The 19,175-nt window shown below is 44.0% G+C and overlaps 1 protein-coding gene and 1 long non-coding RNA gene across 2 annotated transcripts in view; both read right to left on the minus strand.

Annotated features, from left to right (window-relative positions):
- The window catches only part of C5H1orf21 (chromosome 5 C1orf21 homolog), a gene marked incomplete at its 5' end in the record, with an annotated part of 152,227 nt that overhangs the window by 94,469 nt on the left and 38,583 nt on the right, over positions 1-19,175 (minus strand). The gene's annotated exons all lie outside the window — the stretch shown is intronic.
- Positions 1,751-13,938, minus strand: LOC144327732 (uncharacterized). Its single transcript, XR_013392805.1, has 2 exons — positions 4,929-13,938; positions 1,751-1,972 (listed from the first exon to the last, which is right to left on the minus strand). It is a non-coding gene; the product is annotated as an uncharacterized LOC144327732 (long non-coding RNA).

Here is a 19,175-nt window from a genome sequence, read left to right on the forward strand (position 1 = left end):
TGTACCTCCGTAATGTGGTTCAAGCAATTTTAGAGCAAAGAAAGGAGAATGTGTGGCCAGGTTAAACTGCACCCTAAAATAAGCTGCTGATTAACAGGCAGAAGTGATTTGTTCCTCTGTGCCACACGAGAAAACTAGTCAGAGTCTGGCTCATCATGATGTGTGAATCTGGGCTTGACATCTGCTTCATCCAAACAAACCATGAATGGTAAGCCGACAGTGCTTTGCCTGGAGAAAACCAAGCCACAATCCTGAAGTAGGCAGACATTTGATGACTAGCCAGACTGAATTTTTTTCTTCCTCTGAACAGCACAGTCAGGAGAGGGGAGGGAACAAAGCACCTGTGCATCTTAAACCATCCTTTATTTTAAACTATGGTTTTTAATGTTGGATATAAGTGAGGACAATATGTGCATTGTTATTCTAAATATAAGCACCATTTCAATATACACAATAGATCTGTATGCTTATTATTCAGATTATCTATGTGAGGACACAAGAATGAATGACAAAAGACAGACAAAGCCAGGCTCGTTTTTTCAACAAGGCATCAATGTTCTTAAAATTCTTGTACCTTACCTTTCCCAAATGTGTCAAGGTTTTCCAAAGCATTGCATTAGTGAGAAGCCAACTGAAACTAACAGGAATACAGAAGGAGGGCTTTGGGAAGGTGATATCCTACAAAAACTGCCCCACAAATGGTATGAGATTAAGGTATCATACAGGTGTTAGAGGTATGCCTGTTGGGATTTTGCTTTCCATGTGTCATCTATGCATGTGCTGGGCTGTGGCATTTGAATAGGAGAGCATGTACATAGTTCCAACCATACAATCTGTACATTTCGATTTTGCAATATTCAGACCGCATAGTTGCAGACCACAGGCCTTCCTGTACTAGAGACTGAGAACTGTCTCTTTATCCTCCCAGGAGCCAGAGGCACAGGTTATATTCTCTTCCAAATTTAAATCACCTTTAACATATATTTCTCCAGTCTCAAGAAAAATCATGACTAGCCTAATGCAGCATTACAAATAAAGAGATTTGGCTTTTCACAACTCACACTCTTAGCTAATCTGCTGGACCACAATAATTCCACAGCTCGCCTGCTGCAAATAACTTGGGTTCACCTAAATCCACTGACTTCAGTAACACTAAAAGAGCCCAATTCCAAAAGAAATTAAATATGCCAAACATGAATGCTGCAGCAAAGGCTGCCAAAAGATAGCACACATTTTGTGATTTATAACATTTAACATCTTTTCCTTAATTTCCAGTAAGTAAGGTGGAGATCTCCTTTGAAAAGTTTATCATTTTCTAATGTATCAGTGTTTCTAACACACAGCTTATTACCTTGATAATTTATTCTCGGTAAGAATTTAAGACACAGCAGAAACTTGAACAAACATCATTCAACAGCCTCCATCATTCAACAATAACAGAGATTTTCAAGAAGCTTTATTTTGCAACACACTCTGTTGCTTTTCTGTGCTCATGGGGAATCAAAGTACATTGACTCCCCCCCCCCCAGTTTTTCACAAAGTACATTGACTTGAATATCATGAACATCTATTAAACGAACACTTGTGTCCCAAAATATCGCATCCCAAGAATAAGTCCTTGAGCAAATCTTAAAGAACAGGAGAACTGTTCAGAAATGACAAAAAGAGCAGAGTATGAACAGGGAAATAAGGGTTCAGTAAAGCAAGGACTACCAACAAAATGGTCAAGAGCCACAAATGAGGACACTCACCCCCAAATACATCTCCGTTCTGGTAGCTTTTCCCCTTCTGAGCTTCCTCTTCATTTTGTACAGCAGAAACATGCTTGGCTGACGCACAGCCCATAGTTTCATTTAGTTAGCTCCAGCTTGACTGAGCCGCAAACCATTTCTACAGATGTGCACACATGGCCTTTATTATTTTGGGGAGTAATCCGCCTTCCAGCTTTGTTGTCAGGACACTTTTTTTTAACCTGTTGACATAATACAAGAGAAACAGGACAAAAAGTCAGCGGTTGTATGAGTCCAATAGCTACTGCCGATGCTCTCCATGGTGGAATGCCTAAAGAGGAGGACAAGCAAGAAGCCAAGACCCATTTTACATAATAAAAAATATCTCCTCTCCAAAAGTCATGCCTGGGAAATCACAGACATCTACAGCACTTGCTACTCATGAGCATCCATGAATTATGAGAGGGAAGGTGATACTTTCATTTGGATAAAAGGTTTTTTTTAAAAAAAATATCAATAAAATTTGTCATCACAAAGACAGCAGTAAATTTAATTCGACTTTTCCGACTTTCATACATGGTACTTATGGTACTTTCTAGTAGCACATTTTGAACACCTTCTAAAAAGCTCTTAGCAGTTCATAGAGTTGGCTTCAGTCCTACAAAAAACAAGTATCATGTGCAAATTACAAACTTTCACCCTTGGGCAGTCACAACACACTTGGCTATAGTGGGGGGTGGGGGGAGGAGATGGCTACCACAAACAAGCAGACCACCAGCAAACAACTCCCATGAATTTCTGAATCTACAAAGCAGGCAAACCACCATTACTTTCAACATGACTTCTGAATTCACAGAGGTGGGGACGCCCAAGTCTTGCTGCAGATTGTTCCCATAATACTAACCATATTTTATTGTTATGCTTGAATGCAGTCATTACGTACCAAAATATACAATGGGATCTAGGTCACAGACTGAACACTAACCAACTATAGTGCTGACATGGAAGAAAATACTGCACCTTTTACCTGGTATGTTTGCCAGGTATGAAAAAGGTGGATTCCACGTTAACTTCCCTATGAGGAAGTTTCATCATTTGGGTTCTTTTTAGTCTGGAGAAAAAGTAAGGTGCAAATACAACTGAAGTGTGCAAGATGACGCATGATGTGGAGAAAGTGGAAAAAGAGGAGATGTTTTCCCTCTCTCCTAATACTAGAGCCAGGTCTCTAGTTTGAACTATGAACTCCAAAACTTTGAGTGCAGATATGGCCCCCATACAAATGTACACAGAGGGGAATTTAGGAAAGCACAACTGGTTCAGTTGCACTGGGTGCAAAGCCTTGGGGGACACTGCTACTATGCTTTAGAATGGAGAGAGAGAGAGAGAGGGTGCAAATGTTTTGTATCGCAAAGGGTTCTGCTGAAATTTGAGGCCACCAGGTCTGCCGCTAATGTCCACCACCATCTATCCACTCCTTTTACACACAGCTACAGGGCGTGTTAGGTGTGTTCTAGCATGCTCGGTCTGTTCACACAGAGATGGGGAAGGCCAAGAGACCTTGTCAATGTCTTGTGTGAAACTGTATACTGTACCACAGCTCCCAGAATCCTCTGCAGTAACTGTGCAGGGGTTCCTTAGTAGTAAATATAAACATGGGCATAGCCAGGATTGTTTTGGGGGGGAGGCAGAACCTCCATTTGCTATGTATTTTTATTGATTTGGGGGGCAGCCGTCCCTCCCTGCCCCCCTGGCTATGCCCATGGATATAAATGTGAAAAGAATTTTATCAATTTGCAAAATTAGAAATGTGGTGATGCAGTGGATCACCCCAGAATATTGGTACACATGGAGGCGCTGGGGGAAAGAATGCCTGGCGTTTGGATGACTGAATGAATCCCGGGTATTCAACAAAAGCCTACAATTTCCAAGCATAAACTCTGGCAGATAACAGCACAGCTTTTCAGTGAAAACAGTCCAGCAGCAATAAACAGAAGCAATGCTAAATAGGCCATTGTTTCAATAATCAACTCCACTTTCCAGACTCCTAGTTCACATCTAACCACTATTCTGATGTAAAAATAGCTGATTGGATGCCAGATGGGACATCTAAATAGACTAACACACAAAAAGCCTCACATGCACTCTTACATAGACACTCGATTTGCACATTTGAAGCAAGGGACTCTTTAGGAAGGAGTCAGAAAAAGCCACAAAACATGTACAAATTGAATACAGTGGTACCTCGGGTTACAGACGCTTCGGGTTACAAACTCCGCTAACCAGGAAGTGGTTGCTCCAGGTTAAGAACTTTGCCCCAGGATAAGAACGGAAATTGCGCGCCAGCAGTGCAGCGGCAGTGGGAGACCCCATTAGCGAAAGCACGCTTCAGGTTAAGAACCGTTTCAGGTTAAGAACAGACCTCTGGAACAAATTAAATTCTTAACCCAAAATACCGCTGTACAGCAGAAAACTCATCCAAATATAAACAGTTAACTTATTAAACATCACAATAATTTCATAATTATCTGCCTATGTATTTCTAATAGTATAACCACATCAGTAATTTTTGATATAACTGTAAAAACTACTCTGAAAATTTATTGTGCCAAAAATGAAACTTTCATCTGCTTGTAAATATTAAGATTATACCAACAAGAATGAGCCTTTCTGTAAAAAAATGATTTTAATAAAGTCTTACTGACTAGTGATTTAAATAAAGTCTTATTGACTAGTGATTTCAATCATAATTTCAATCGATTTGATTTAAACCAAATCCACCCTGGAGGGGTGTAAAAGTCACCTGTTTTGAGGAAGCATTGCCTTAAGGTAGAAAGACAGGAAATAGTAAATTGGGAAGTGTTGTTGTTGCTGCTGCTGTTGCTGTTTTCCCTGCCCATCCGACTGGGCTGCCAACAGAAAATACAAAAACACAACTGAACATCACACATGGAAAGCTTCCCAATACGGGGCTGCCTTCAGATGTCTACAGAAGATGATTCTAACTGGTATTTTTTTGCTTCTGTCAGTGGGTCACAAGTGACTTGTACAGGTCTCTGTATTAGAGAGAAGCTAATGCTTTCCTTTCTTTTTAGTGGGTTAATTGCAACCATGTGAGAGAGGGAAGGGTAATGTGTGGGTAAGTTCTTGGGCTTATAGTCTACTGGATAGATTGTTGTTTGGCCAATCACTGTCACTCACCCTAAAGCAACTTCAAAGGGAGCTTGTGAATGATAAACGAGACGGGGATTAGATATTCCACTCTGGGGTTTTCAGAGAATTAAATCTTCTGAATATTATCTCATTTGAATGAATTCTCCAGTGTTCTCCTCTTGGGGGCAGGGGGTGTCTTCAGACGTCGTTGGATCCGGTAGGCTTAGAGATATTGACATAAGAAATGCAGCAAACTGTCCTACCCAGTTAGACCACTTCCTCTGAAGAATACAAAGAACTCTTCTTTCTGCTTATGAGTTAGGTTGAGATTGCCAACCTGATCTGCTCTCAGCACCTGGTACTTAAAGAACACGATGTCCTAACAAGAATCCAGGGAGTAAAAAAGTCAGCAAAGAATGCCTTCTGAGTTTATTTTAATTTTGTGTGATAGCACGGCAGTTTGAGTTCTCCGCTGGGTTTTCACTCATACCTTAAATTAAGAAGAAGAAGCTGCAGTGAAATAACAAATGGAAAAATCAATTGAGCTGCTTGTTAAAATACCCTACCATGTAACTCAACACTGTACATTGGTAATAATAATAATAATAATAAATTTTATTTATATCCTCAGGGCGGCTAACAACAATAAAACAGTACAAAAGTACAGCATAAACAACATTCTAAAATCATTCATTATAAAAATTAATTAATTAATTAATTAATTCAAGCCACTGGCAACTATTGGGCCAGAGCTCCGCGAAGATTGCCGAGGGAGGGAGTCAGGCTGTGCCCTGGCCAAAGGCCTGGTAGAACAGCTCTGTCTTGCAGGCCCTGCGGAAAGATGTCAAGTCCCGCAGGGCCCTGGTCTCTTGCGACAGAGTGTTCCACCAGATCGGAGACACAGCCGAAAAAGCCCTGGCTCTCGTTGAGGCCAGCCTAACTTCTCTGTGGCCTGGGACCTTCAAGATGTTTTTATTTGAAGACCGTAAGTTTCTCTGTGGGGCATACCAGGAGAGGCGGTCCCGTAGGTACGAGGGTCCTAGGCCGTATAGGGCTTTAAAGGTTAAAACCAGCACCTTAAACCTGATCCTGTACTCCACCAGGAGCCAGTGCAGCTGGTATAGCACCGGGTGAATGTGATCTCGCAGCGAAGACCTCGTAAGGAGTCTCGCAGTGGCATTCTGCACCCGCTGGAGTTTCTGGGTCAGTCTCAAGGGCAGCCCCACGTAGAGCGAGTTACAATTTTTTATGGCTTGTCTTGATGAATCCAGGCAGATAATCAAGTAGAGTGATAACAACATCATAAAGGATAGGAGGAGTGCCACTAGAGAAACACGTAAACTAGTAGCAGATGATAGCAGGAAAATACACATTTCAGGAAATGAATTCCCAGGAAATAAACATGCTAGTCTGCAGTAGCAAAAACAATCTCACAGCGCAAATGCTATTTCATTGTGAGCAGTCTATGACCGCTTACATTTTTTCACTCTACATACTAAGACACACTCACATATATTGTGTGTTTATTTCATCACTTCTTCCACCTGTCAAAGTAGACTCCAGTACATAAAAGCTTAAGCCACAATACAAGTTAGTCTTTCAAATGTTGTGAGGCAATTTGGGGTACTAATTCTTCAATTAATGGTAAAGGAACCCCTGACCATTAGGTCCAGTCATGGCCGACTCTAGGGTTGCGGCACTCATCTCGCTTTACTGGCCGAGGGAGCTGGTGTACAGCTTCCGGGTCATGTGGCCATGAGCATGACTACGCCGCTTCTGGCGAACCAGAGCAGCGCACGCAAACGCCATTTACCTTCCCGCCGGAGCGATACCTATTTATCTACTTGCACTTTGACGTGCTTTCGAACTGCTAGGTTGGCAGGAGCAGGGACCGAGCAACAGGAGCTCACCCTGTCGCGGGGATTCGAACCACCAACCTTTCGATCGGCAAGCCCAAGAGGCTCAGTGGTTTAGACCACAGCACCACCCACGTCAATTAGCTTATCGCAAACATACAACCTTGGGGAGGGTAGAGAATTGATTGACACATGTTCATTGTGTCCCTAAAGTTAGTTCTTTTGGAGGTTCGTTTGACAACATCCTCCAAGAACATAATAAAGTTAATAATAATAATGTATTAAAAGATGTTACTCATGTCTTGTCTGTGTTAGCAGAGGATGACTGACTTAATTTAATACCGACAACCAGGACACTTCTAACAGTGACTGTGTATTCTGTGGGCCCATTTGCACTGCACTCCCACCAAGACATGTTATGGCCACCTCCTCCACTGCAGAGCCACACATCCTACAATATAAGCACAACAACTTCACAGCATCAACAATCCAGTAGGGTCATTCCATATCAAGTGATCCAACTTTTTTACCTCATGTCATCCCATTTTAGTATTTTGTACAATTGTTGAATGATCAAAGCTAAACTTAAATCTAAAATGTTGATTATTTATCTCATCCTGTTTGTGAGTTGTGGGGGTTTGAAATTTCAAAAAAATAACAATTTTGGCCTTGCCTGACTACACTATAATACAGTCAAACATCGGTTGTCGAACATAATCCGTTCTGGAAGCCCGTTCAACTTCCAAAACGTTCGACAACCAAGGCATGGCTTCCAATTGATTGCAAGACCTTCTTGCACTCAAGCAGAAGCTGCACTGGGCACCCAGGTTCTGAAAAACCTTCAAAAACTGGAGCATTTACTTCTGGGTTTTTGGCGTTTGGGAGCTGAAAAGTTCGAAAATGGAGCCATTTGAGAACCGAGGTTTGATACTCTGGTTTCTCTTCAGATCGTATAAATCTTTCGCCTTTTACTATAGAGAACCGAGGTTTGACTGTACTGTGCTACCTCCGGTTGCAAACGGGATCCATTCTGGAGTCCCATTTGCAACGTGAAAAGCCCGCAACTTGAAGCGCCATATCTGCGCATGTGCGAAGCGCGAAACCTGGAAGTAGCCCTTTCCGGTACTTCCGGGTTGCCATGCGACCCAACCTGAAAAAACGTAACATGAGGCGGACATAACATGAGGTATGACTGTAATAGTAATCATAGCTAACAGAAAGGTTAGGAGAAAGGAGAAAACGAGGGGGTGCTACATATGAATTGTTCAGTGTCAAAATCTAACATTTGTCACTGCAATGTGCGCCACACAAACGTCTGAGTGGCTGAGAAAGCATCCGGATGCTCAGAATGGAAAGCAGACCAACATGCAGCTGAGTCAGAGAGATGAAGCAAAACCCTGTACACAAAATTATACATTGTCATGGCCTGTGCACAAACCTCACCTTCTCTATTTTTAGCTCCTTCACAGGAAATGAGTCAAAGATGACAGCAGTACCATTCAGTCTCAGACCATGTATGAAACAGCATATTAAGCATGCCTTGTACTGGTGGTTTTCAAAGTTTTTGCCTTCAAGAAACATTTTTGACTTGTCTTGAGGAAGTGTCTTTGTCTACTTGAGGCTACCTTTGAAGGTGATCTGGAAACTGCAACTAATCCAGAATGCGGCAGCTAGACTGGTGACTGGGAGTCACCTGAAAGACCTACATTGGCTCCCAGTATGTTTCTGAGCACAATTCAAAGTGTTGGTGCTGACCTTTCAAGCCCTAAATGGCCTTGGTCCAGTATACCTGAAGGAGCATCTCCACCCCATTGTTCATCCCGGACACTGAGGTCCAGCGCCGAGGGCCTTCTGGCAGTTCCCTCACTGTGAGAAGCAAAGTTATAGGGAACCAGGCAGAGGGCCTTCTCGGTAGTGGCACCCTCCTATGGAATGCCCTCCCTTTAGATATCAAGGAAATAAACAGCTATCTGACTTTTAGGAAAGCAGTCTTGTATCAGGAAGTTTTTAATGTTTGATGTTTTAGTACGGGGGTCGGCAAGGTTTACCTTGCTTGGGCCAGATCAGTCCCGTGGGCCAGAGAGCGAGCGCACATGAGTGATTTCTGGCGTCTGCACGTGTCTGTACACACACAGACGTGATTTCCAACGCTAAGGAAGTGGGGACTCACCAAGCGGGCGGCTCGGTCCTGGGGCGGCTCATGGATCGGTTAAACGGCCCCCGAGGCCGCTTCCAGCCCATGGGCCGCAGGTTGCCAACGCCTGTTTTAGTATGTTCTGATATATGCTGTGAGCTGCTCAGAGTGGCTGGGGAAACCCAGCTAGATGGGTGGGGTATAAATAATAAAATGATGATGATGATGATGATGATGATGATGATGATGATGATGTAACTCCATACAAATTGCACAAGTTTCTCGGGCATATTGCAGAGGTCACAGGGTGACAGCAGGGTGAACAGGGAGGGTGATATGCAGCTGCCCACTGCAAGGAAGAATAGTCGTGGTGGGCCCAGTAGAAGGTTTCATGGGAGCTTGTCCACCATCAGAGATCTCCCCTATTGACATACCCTGATGAGTTTTGAAGAAGTCGCAGAACAATTATGCAATCCATTGCTCTGTCCTAAACATTGTTTTAATACTTATGAGAACACCTGTTGATGGCAATTATATTTTACAGTGTGCGGACAGATGAGGAAAGGACCCAGAGGGAAGGCGCTCACCACCGCGGTGCATGACCAAGTCAGAGTGCCAGAAGGGGGGGGGGGGCGCGTGCTCTGGCAGTCATCAGATGCTGCTAGCAGATACAGTCATACACATCTGGATTTTGGTTTTCATTATTTAATAATTTTTTACCCCATGTTTTCATAAATCTTCTACACAATGCAGCTTTCACTGTGTCTAAAACTTATTTACAAATAGTGCAAAATGTAGAAGGGAAAAAAGTCCATAAATTAATCGAATGAATAAAATAATGAAGTAACATTAAAAACCAAGAACTGACTGCACAAAATACCCTGTATTACTCTTTCCACTAAACACCTTTGAAATATTACAAGGGATGAGGACTTCCCTGTGGGTTCCCATAGATCTGCAGAGGCTGGTCCCACTTTTGCCTACGCGAATTTTTATTCTGGACCTATTATTTGGGAGCTGCTACTAAATCTGTACCCCTCAAATCTAGCTTAATTTCTGCAGGTTTATAGAGATTGCCTTGATGAAACAGGATACTCTCTTCAGTCAGCATCACCTTTCTTCCAGATATTAGTAGTGTTCTTTTGCCCAGGTCAGGGAAATATTCAGCGATCTTTGCAACCCATGAAAACAAGGATCACACTTCCGCAACAGCCATGAAGGTTGTTCAATGTCCGGACAAGGTGACATGTGCAACTGCAATGACATCCCTAACCTGCCACCTGCCTGGCTGCTACGTGTTCCAGGAGAGGAGATAAGTGGTAGCCACACCTCTGGCACAGTCAACTTCAAGTTGAGGAAACTGAAAGCTTACTGAAATTGGCCAGGCATTAAGTGGGTGCTTCAACAAGCAAAACTTATCAGTATCAGATCAATAGCAAATCATATGGCAGGACCATTGTAACCCTGTGCAAGTGCCAAGGATTATATTGGAATCTGAAAGGTAGGGATTGGATTGAACATATAAATGTTCGTGGGAGTTATCCTTTTTCTTTCCAAGATCAGTCGCTTGGTATTTGGTGAAATTGCTAATACGTGGACAAGCCTTTGAGGGGGGAAAGGCCCAACGTCATAAGATAAAATCTGTTGCTCTTACTTCCTTTCAAGTGACCTTTAGAAGCATAAGGGCTTTGCGCTCCTTGCCTTGCCTATCCTGCCTCTGACAGCCGAACGCTGTCCCAGAGAACCCCAGAGAACTTAAAGGCAGGTGGGAATCCTAAGCAGGCAATTTAAGCCGTTATACTAATTTGCTAACTTTCCCCCAACAAGTGGGTTTCCAAAGGGCAATCATCTCACCTCAGGCAACAAGGGAAAAACAACTCATTTCCAGGAGCAAAAGAACAACATCAAGCCCCAATTCATAAATCACTATGTATCAGGAATGGGACCTTCCAGATGTTGTTGGGATTCTTGTGTCCCACGAGCCCCAGCCAGCGTAGCCAACTGCGATGGATCATGGGAGTTGCAAGTCCAACAAGAGATTAAGAGGACCACAGGTTCCCCATCCCCATTTATTGATTAAGCGCTAACCTTTCAAGAAGTTTTGGTATGTATTAAAAACCAGCTGCAGCTATCTGCCAACATCAAATTCACAACATTGTCAGCCATCCCATTTTCAATATCATCCCATTGCCACTCCCCCCCCTGCCCCCTTTAAATGGAGCTTAACTGAGGAAATGCTTCAACTGTTCTAGTCTGGGTTTAAGAAAACACCATTAACAGCTGTGAGAAAGTTTGCAGTTTTGCTTAAGAGTCTGTGAAGAATTTTTAAAAACTGGAATCTCTCAACTACATACTGGAAATGTCAAAATAATTTCCATTCATGTACTATCTCTACAACTTTGTAATAAAATATTGGATAATTTTCATTAAAATTGTTAAAAAACAGAACATCCCACCAAAAAACAAATAAAATACCTTGAGCAAAAGCTTGATCAAGCAGAAGCAGTAAACAAGCATTTGAAATTGCCTTTGTCTCCAGCTTTAGAAAAGTTGTTTGCTTATTGCTCCTGACTTTGAACTTTTTTCATATATTGACGCAGCTACACATCTCCTGCCCCCCCCCAAATAAAAATCCACTAACCTGAGAAGCGTTAGTTTTTAAAAGAGGCACAAACTTCAAATGGATGACTACACCCATGCAAGCGAGTGCGTGCACAAAGCCCCCACAGAGGGAGCCCCCACAGAGGTACCTCTGATGCCTGGGATTGGCAGAGGAAGTCATAGAATCATAGAGTTGGAAGAGACCACAAGGGCCATCGAGTCCAACCCCCTGCCAAGCAGGAAACACCATCAGAGCACTCCTGACATATGGTTGTCAAGCCTCTGCTTAAAGACCTCCAAAGAAGGAGACTCCACCACACTCCTTGGCAGCAAATTCCACTGTCAAACAGCTCTTACTGTCAGGAAGTTCTTCCTAATGTTTAGGTGGAATTTTCTTTCTTGTAGTTTGGATCCATTGCTCCGTGTCCGCTTCTCTGGAGCAGCAGAAAACAACCTTTCTCCCTCCTCTATATGACATCCTTTTATATATTTGAACATGGCTATCATATCACCCCTTAACCTCCTCTTCTCCAGGCTAAACATGCCCAGCTCCCTTAGCCGATCCTCATAAGGCATCGTTTCCAGGCCTTTGACCATTTTGGTTGCCCTCCTCTGGACATGTTCCAGTTTGTCAGTGTCCTTCTTGAACTGTGGTGCCCAGAACTGGACACAGTACTCCAGGTGAGGTCTGACCAGAGCAGAATACAGTGGCACTATTACTTCCCTTGATCTAGATGCTATACTCCTATTGATGCAGCCCAGAATTGCATTGGCTTTTTTAGCTGCCGCGTCACACTGTTGGCTCATGTCAAGTTTGTGGTCAACCAAGACTCCTAGATCCTTTTCACATGTACTGCTCTCAAGCCAGGTGTCCCCCATCTTGTATTTGTGCCTCTCATTTTTTTTGCCCAAGTGCAATACTTTACATTTCTCCCTGTTAAAGTTCATCTTGTTTGTTTTGGCCCAGTTCTCTAATCTGCCAAGGTCGTTTTGAAGTGTGATCCTGTCCTCTGGGGTGTTAGCCACCCCTCCCAGTTTGGTGTCATCTGCAAATTTGATCAGGATGCCCTTGAGTCCATCATCCAAGTCGTTGATAAAGATGTTGAATAAGACAGAACCCTGTGGCACCCCACTAGTCACTCTTCTCCAGGATGAAGAGGAACCATTGATGAGCAGCCTTTGGGTTCGGTCAGTCAGCCAGTTACAAATCCACTGAGTCAAGACCGCATTTTACCAGCTTCTTTACAAGAATATCATGGGGCACCTTGTCGAATGCCTTGCTGAAATCCACTGCGTTCCCTTCATCTACCAGGCTTGTAATTCTGTCAAAAAACAAGATCAGGTTAGTCTGACATGACTTATTTTTCAGAAATCCATGCTGACTATTGGTGATCACAGCATTCCTTTCTAGGTGCTCACAGACTGTTTGCTTAATGATCTGCTCCAGAATCTTCCCTGGTATTGATGTCAGACTGACTGGGCGATAATTATTTGGGTCCTCTCTTTTCCCCTTTTTGAAAATAGGGACAACATTTGCCCTCCTCCAGTCTGCCGGGACTTCGCCTGTTCTCCAGGAATTCTCAAAGATGACTGCCAGTGGTTCTGAGATCACATCTGCCAGTTCTTTTAATACTCTTGGATGCAGTTCATCTGGCCCTGGAGACTTGAATACATCTAAACTAGCCAAGTATTCTTGTACTATCTCCTTAGTTATTCTGGGCTGTGTTTCCTCTGCTGAATCATTTGCTCCAAATTCTTCAGGTCGGGCATTGTTTTCTTTATCGGAGAAGACTGAGGCAAAGAAGGCATTGAGGAGTTCAGCCCTTTCTGTGTCCCCTGTTTGCATTTCACCATCTTCTCCTCTGAGTGACTCCACTGTTTCTTTGTTCTTCCTTTTGCTACGGACATACCCATAAAAGCCTTTTTTGTTGCTTTTAACCTCTCTAGCAAGCCTGCGTTCATTCTGTGCTTTAGCTTTTCTGACTTTGTGTCTACATGTGCTGGCTATTTGTTTGAATTCCTCTTTGGTGGTTTCCCCCCTTTTCCATTTTTTGTACACATCCTTTTTTAATCTTAACTCAGTTAAAAGTTCTTTAGATAGCCACCCTGGCTTCTTTAGGCACCTTCCAAGTAGTAAGCAAGTGTACAGAATATACACTTATATTCAGCCTACTTCGTCTCTACTTCTGCAAGTTTCCCCATCAGTTTCTGCTGCTGCCCCATTTGAGGTTTTTTTATTAATACACATGACAGTCACTGGACACTTTACACTGAATGAGCATCTTTCTTTATTTTATTGTTTTGACCCAAGCTAAAACCAAGGAAACCCACCTTGTCATACCAAAAAATTCAAAAACCAAGTACAGTTAAATTTTTTGGTTTTCTGTTACCCAACCGTCATACAACTCTGTACTGGCCTTCTAGAGATATTTTGGCGAGCAGGGAAGAGGAAGATGCCATCTGTAAAATGTGCCCTTTCTGCCCCCCCCCCATTGCCAGGATAAAGAAGGTCAAAAGAGCTGCCCCCTCCCCCCCCCCCCGAAACTACTGCAGCTTGCTTACCTGCTCTCTCCCAGAAGAGTGGGCAGGCAAATGAGGTGAGCAGCTGGCAGCAGTCGAGGAAGAAAAGTAACAGCAGCAACCAGGAGAGCAAGTGGGCAAGAGAGCGAAGCAGGTGGTGACCACCAAGGGAAGCAACAGGGGCTTCAGATCCTGACTGAATCATGAATTCAGTTGGTAACTGGTTTCTATATATCGAACATATTATATATTGATATATTGTCCAAAACCCGTTCAAGGTCCATATCATCATATCAGTTTCATAATTTTTGACTTCGCAATATTTCACGAATCATGATGTGTATACGCTATGCAAAAATCACAATGTGGGGGAAACAGTGAAGCCAGCCAATGATTCTCTTGATTCCTGCAGCTCCTGTTATCTCTGCTAGCTCAGCTCTCTGTTGCCTCATGTAGTAGGCTGGAAATCACAAGAGTAAGAACCAGCAAAAATCACAATGCAGGAAAAACCATAAAGCCAACCAGAGCCTCTACACAGCTCCATCCTTCTTTCAGACATTGTTCTATATCGGTATATGACAACGTTTAGCTGGCGATATCACGATGTTGAAAACCAGAAATCGCCCAACCCTACTGCCTTCCTATATAAAGATATAGAGGCAATGGGGATGTCTTCAGCAAATGATACTAAAATCCAGTAGAAGATTGAAGAAATCCAAGCAGGGCATCTGAAAGTAAACACAATTGCCAAACATTACAACCCCAGACATTACAAACATTACAACCCCAGAAAGAAGATTCCACCTAAACATTAGGAAGAACTTCCTGACAGTAAGAGCTGTTCGACAGTGGAATTTGCTGCCAAGGAGTGTGGTGGAGTCTCCGTCTTTGGAGGTCTTTAAGCAGAGGCTTGACAACCATATGTCAGGAGTGCTCTGATGGTGTTTCCTGCTTGGCAGGGGGTTGGACTCGATGGCCCTTGTGGTCTATTCCAACTCTATGATTCTATGATTCTATGACACTGGTCTTAAGAGGGCCCCAAATACAGTGGAACCTCAGCTTATATTACCCTTGGGTAACGTAAACTTTGGGTTACGAAAGCAGCAAACCTGGAAGTATTTTTCCGGGTTTCGCCACTCGTGCATGCGCAGAAGCGCTCTATCGCGCCACGTGCATGCACAGAACAAGCACCTCCAGTTGCGGAAACCTCAGGATCTGACCAGAGCTCCAGAACAGATTTCGTCTGCAACCAGAGGTACCACTGTAATCTGGTCCCATCCTGATTTGCCCCCTCTCTTCATCAGAGGTTGGTGGATGTAGGACTATTAGCCATGGCAACTAAACAGAATCTCTTTGCAAAAGAAGTACACTTCCATTCACCACAATCTAGAGGCACACAATAAGGAACCACCAAGGCTTTTTTTTCAGCCGGAACTCACCGGAACTCAGTTCCGGCACCACTGGGCACCACTGCCATTTTAAGAGAACAATGGAGGTGTTGGTGATGAGTTCTGGTACCTCTTTTTAGAAAAACAGAACTGAGAACAAACTGTACCCTTTATAACTTTACTAGATAGCCTCTCCAGCTAGCGGCTGCTTCAGACAGAAGCAATGGATTAGATAAGAAATTGGTTCTGTTCCAGCAAGCCAGTTTGTCCTGCGTTACCATGTGCAAAGTAACTTGCAATTAGCTGTGTAGGCAGGATTCTACCCCCAGTAGCTTTATTTATCTCAGGAGTGGAGTGCCTAGATACAGAGAGAGAGAGAGAGAGAGAGAGAGAGAGAGAGAGAGAGAGACGGAGACGCACACCCCTAAAAGTAGTTCAAGGCCATGTGGGCTTGCACAACCTATTGAAATAGGTCAACTTAATAGATGCTGCATGTCTATAAACAAATCAATAAGAGGATGGTGGCCAGAGGAGCTTAGCTCCCAAATATCAGCTGACCGATTGCCTCAGATTTAAAGAGAAAGAAAATGTCTCCTAGCCACAAGGTCTGAACATTGCAAACTCTGCTCATCAATCAAAGAGACATGGCATTTGTTGGAGCAGCACTGATTAATGAATACCTCAGCTGGGCAGTGAAGCAGGCTGGCTAAATACAGCGACTCCTCCCATATGCTGTTTCCCTCATACTATGTGTGCTCTTCAATTATTCCGAGCTCTGTTCTAACTGCTAAACGCAGGCATGTGGGGTGTTGTTTTTTTTTTGGGGGGGGGTGCAATGAAGAATTTCAAGGTTGGCACAAATCACTATTACTCTCAGAGGTAACTCAGTTCAGTACATTTTCAGGGCAAGCATTCTGGTGGCAAGGTAGGACCAGCCCTTTCCTACTTACAGAAATTTAAACATATGCTGCTAAAGGCTTTCACATTATCAACAACACAAAGCAAAAAGCAGGCCAGCCTGCCATTGCCAAATGCAGCCCATTGACAGAAATAAACCAAGTGTCAAGATTGAAATTGCAGGTCCCCCTCTGGATTCAACAGATGTTAAGTTTTCTATTCTTTAATGCTTTAATGCTTAAAACATGTTGGCAAGGTCTACCAAGTACCAGACAAGGAAAATGAAAATTACATGAAGCAGATTCTTAAAATAAAAAAACCAACAGGGTCTATGCAGCATTGTAAAGGTATCAGATATTCAGATCTCGCACTGAAAAAGAAAGAAGTTTAAGCCTCAGATATAGATTCAGATATAAATTCTGCAACCTTTAGTGTAGAAAATTATTACAGCCATGCTGCTGCTACTGCAACTGAAAAATGACAGGCTTCCATGCCCAAGTAGATTTCCACAATGTTTATAATGAGCTGCATTTTGAATGTCTGCAGCCTTGAGAATGACTAGGAAATAAATACCTATCAAAGCATTTATCTAAGGCGGGGCTGCAGGAACAGCAGATCATAAATGTCAGGCCAGGCCACTGAACACGTCAAGCAGGAGTTCCCTCAAAAACGAAAACACCAGAGGCAGGAGATGCCAGCTTTCGATGCTGCAATCTGCAAGGATGTCATAAACACAAGTGGGCCGGTTCAGATGCGAAAGGGAACTGGCAGATTGCCTACGTCAGCACTCCCACTGCCGATGCATCTCCTAGGGCTAAAATGGCGCTGGAAGAATACAGAGACTAGCAATTGCGAGCCACCTTGTCGGAAGGGCTCTTTCACATGCACTCACACACACAAACCAGCCTCACAACACACTGATAAATGTCCTTGCTTTATTTTGTCTCTGGGTCTGCTGATCAGAGCACCTGGTGATTCGCCCACCCTGTTCTAATAACAGTCTTTTCACATGTTTCTTTGGAAATAAGCCTACTGCATATAATGGAAAGAAGTACAATTGCAGCATAAAACCTATTACTTTCAGTTGCACAAACCACTCCTGCTCTCCCCAATTTCTTGTTGCTCTTTGTACCCGAACCCTCTTCCCAAATACCCGCCTTTGCCATGAAGCTTTTGGTTAAAGATCTTATCCCCATCCCCAACTGAAATGAAGCCTAAGTATATGTACATACATTGTGCACAATTATTCTTTATTTTGCTTCTCTCGGGTCCATTCCTCCTTCCCCTTGTTGCTTCCTTCACTGTCGGAAGCTGTCTTTCCCCCTTATGCTATTCTATTAGGTACAGAGATGGTGGCACAAGAACGAAAAAAATGAATACAGCTCCATGATACACATACTCAGAATGCAACCACACACACAGAACTCCTAATATTCACATTCAGAGTTAAAACTTTTAAAGATGAGAATGCTCTCTGTATTTGTAGGAACTAACTCACAGTGCTGAGGGGTGATCTGAATTACCGTATTTTTCGCCCTATAGGGCACACCGGCCCATAGGGCGCACCTAGTTTTTTGGGGGGGGGAAATAAAGGGGGGGATTTTCCCCCAGGCCCAAGCTTCCCCCGACCCCAGCCCCCCAGAACAGGCTGCTATCCGCAAGCCTGGGGAGCACAGTGGGAACTCCCGCCGGGCTCCCCAGGCTTGCAGATATCTGCCCGAAGTCAGCAGCGCGCCCCAGGCTTCAGTTGGGGAACAGCGGGAAGGTGGCGCTCCGCCTCCCCGCTTGCCCCCCGAGCTTGTGGGGCTGGTGGTGGGGAGAAGCGCTGCTTTGCCCCACCGCCAGCCTCCAAATCAGGTCGGGGAACAGCGGGAAGGTGGCGCTCCGCCTCCCCGCTTGCCCCCCAAGCTTGTGGGGCTGGCGGTGGGGAGAAGCGCTGCTTTCCCCACCGCCAGCCTCCAAACCAGGTTTGGTTTGGAGGCTGCTATCTGCAAGCCTTGGGAGCCTGGCGACAACTCCCGCCGGGCTCCCAAGGCTTGCGGATATTTGCCCGAAGCCCAGGGTGCACTGTGCAGGCTGCTATCCGTAAGCCTAGAGAACCCAGCGGGAGTTGTCGCCGGGCTCCCAAGGCTTGCGGGTAGCTTCCTGAAGCCTGCATTCGCCCCATAGGACGCACACACATTTCCCCTTCATTTTTGGAGGGGAAAAAGTGCGTCCTATAGGGCAAAAAATACGGTAATACAAGGCTTGCCTCAAAAGGTGTGGCTGGTGTTTGCAGTGTGTTGTTTCCCCACTTCCTTGTTGGTCTGGGTGTGTGCACAAAGATGTAACAGAGAAGCTTCCCCACCCCCACCCGAAAAATCCCTACCGAAGCCAAACACCAGATTTGCACTTCCATTAACATTCTAGGATATTCTTTTCCAGATACTTTTACTAACATTTGAAACTGAACCGAATTGCCTGATCTTCTGGACAAAGACCTTACTCTACACCACACCTAGATTATGGCTGCCCCTGGAAAAATATCAACGGGTAGCAGAAAGGCAGTGCCAGGGGAGTCAACGTATGTATTGCTCACAGACAGATAATAATCAAAACGCCACTGACACCACCCTCATTGCGATTCCATTTAATATCAGATGTTTGCTAAGAACCACAAGAGCTCATAACAATGTCAGCAATGGTACCATTTGCAGTATCTGAATGATGCAACTTCAGACAGGATGGTAAACAAAACCTAATGAAAACCAGGTTGAAGAACAAGTTCCAATTCTTCAGCTAAGGGTTAACCCAGAATATTAACCCTTTACTTCCACCTCAGTGCTATACTTGTGTGAGGGTAAGCCTTGTTGCAGAAATGAGAAACTTGCAGTGGGGTTGAAGGAGAAGGGACAAAACC

The sequence above is a fragment of the Podarcis muralis genome, chromosome 5, assembly GCF_964188315.1.
Source record: "Podarcis muralis chromosome 5, rPodMur119.hap1.1, whole genome shotgun sequence".
NCBI lineage: Eukaryota > Metazoa > Chordata > Lepidosauria > Squamata > Lacertidae > Podarcis > Podarcis muralis.